Below are 2,224 nucleotides of genomic sequence, written 5' to 3'. Positions count from 1 at the left end.
CAGGGTGAGGGGCCGCGGAGGGAAGGTAGCAACCAGGCTGGGAGTGGGGCAGAGGGACCAAGGGGCTGGCTTTAGGGCTGGGGCAGGACAAACAAAGCTGCAAAGGGAGGTGGGCGGGGCAGGCAAACAAACTGAAGCGGGGGGGGTGGGGCAGGGAGGCTACGAGGGGCAAATGGGGCAGGCAACAAGGGGCAAAGCTAGGGGGCCTGTTGCAGAGGGGAAGGGGTCAGTCCAGGGGAAGGGGGGGGGTGCGTGCACCCACAAGCACTTGTGCAAAGTCAATGGCTGGCTGGCTGCTGCTGGAAGCCCAAATGGTGGCAATAGGGCGTGGCAGGCCAGGCGAGCAGCTGAGTCCCAGAGGCAGGAACTGAGGCAGATGGTAAGGGACTGCAGGGGTGGTGGAGGGGGCAGCGGTGGTGGTGGGCGTTGGGGGGGGGGACACAGATGGACCAGGGGGCAGGCTCCACGCCACACCCCCGTGTCCCCACAAACACAGTCTAAACCCCCACCACTAGAGCACAGTCAAAAAGTTACTCAGTTTTTAAGGCCCCCTCCACAGTGGTCTTCAGATTCCTGTGCACTTCCCAGCAGCCGGTGGTCTTCTCAGTCCTCCTCTAGGCTCCAGCAGCTCCCTGGGACAAACACAGCTCCAGCAGCAGCAGCCTCTCCTCCTCCAGCAGTCCTGGTGGCCAGGCAGGAAGGACCCCCCACAGGTGGTAGCTGTAGTGGTGGTGGTGGGGTCCTGGCTTCTCCCTCCAGAGGTGGGGGAGTGGGGGCTGGCCAGCAAGGCCCCCCCACCCCTCACTCACCCACTCAGCAGCAGTTGTAGCAGGAGCAGCAGTCCTGGGAAGAAGCACTCCAGCCAGCAGCAGCAGCAGCCCAGGAAAGAAGAAGGAGCTCCAGCCAGCAAGGCAGCCAGAGAAGGGGGAGCCCTCCAGCCAGCAGGGCAGCCCAGGGACACAGAGAGGTACCTGTACTATTGGGTTATCCGGGAGAGGGGGCGGGCGGAAGCCCGCCCCATGCTAACGGATCTCCCCCCCAGCCTAAGGGGAGGATCCACAGGGCCACGGAAACCCACTAAATGCGGGGGACAACTAATAAAAGAACAGGGACAGGAGTGAGGTCAAAGGGTCATAAGGAGGGAGCCTGATGGGGACACCGAGCAGAGAGCCCCGGACAGCGCCCACTGCTCCTCGAAGGCGTCAAGGGAGCCAGCGGACGCCGCCCAGAGGAACTCCGCCCGGAGACGTGAGCGGACGAGGGACCGGAAACAAGCCCCACAGTCGCAGGAGTCTCCGTCGGCCAACCTCCTCTCCCTGGTCGCGTGGATGGCCTTTTTAGCCAGGGCGAGGAGGAGGTTGACCAAGAGGTCCCGCGACTTCGTGGGGGCCACGGATAGGGAGTGCATGGATAAGGAGGTGAGGGGAAAAGTGCAGCCAGAAACGTAACAGAATGTCGGTGAGGAGCCGGTTATAGGGGCTGCAACCTGGCGCACTCTAGGTAAACATGCGCCAGGGTCTCCCTCACGCCGCAGAAGGGGCAGGTGTCCGGGACAGGGGTGAACCGCGCCAAGTACACGCCCGTGCTCACGGCCCCGTGAAGGAGCCGCCAGCTGATATCCCCGGCGGGCCTCGGGACCAGGGTGGAGTAGAGGCTGGCCCACCGGGGCTCCTCACCCTCCACAGGTGGCAAGAGGTCCCGCCACTTGGTGTCGGGGCGGGACACAAGGGTGAGGAAGTGAACGGTATGGAGCACGAGCGCGTAGAGTTGTTTCCTTGGCGCGGTTTGGAAACGGACCGGCTGCAGATCGTGCAGCCGGCTAGCGGAGAAGGGGCGGGGGGACCGGTCGGGTCCACGGGGCAGGGGCCCGATGAAGAGGTCCGGAGGGCTCGGGGTGGGGGGTGGGCGGGGCGTGCCCTCGCGCAGGACCCGGTCGAGGTAAACCCGAGCAGCGGGCGGCAAAGCGGCCTTCACCTCCTGTAGTACGCGCCGGGGAGTACAAGGTCTGGAGAGCCCCATCCGCCGAGCGAGTGTCAGGGGATCCAGCCAGTCTCCCCGGTCGTAGTCCAGGAGGTCTCCGACCCTGGTGGCTTCTGCCAGGACCAACCTCTGGCGCACCGCGGGGGACTCCGCCACCTGCACACGAAGCTGTGGGTTGTTGTGTAGCAGGGGCTCCGCGAGGAGGTCTGCCCCCTCGGTGGCCGCCACAGACCTGGTCGCAGAG

The sequence above is a fragment of the Mauremys mutica genome, chromosome 11 (genome assembly GCF_020497125.1).
Source record: "Mauremys mutica isolate MM-2020 ecotype Southern chromosome 11, ASM2049712v1, whole genome shotgun sequence".
Lineage (NCBI taxonomy): Eukaryota > Metazoa > Chordata > Testudines > Geoemydidae > Mauremys > Mauremys mutica.
This window is presented reverse-complemented; position numbering follows the sequence as displayed.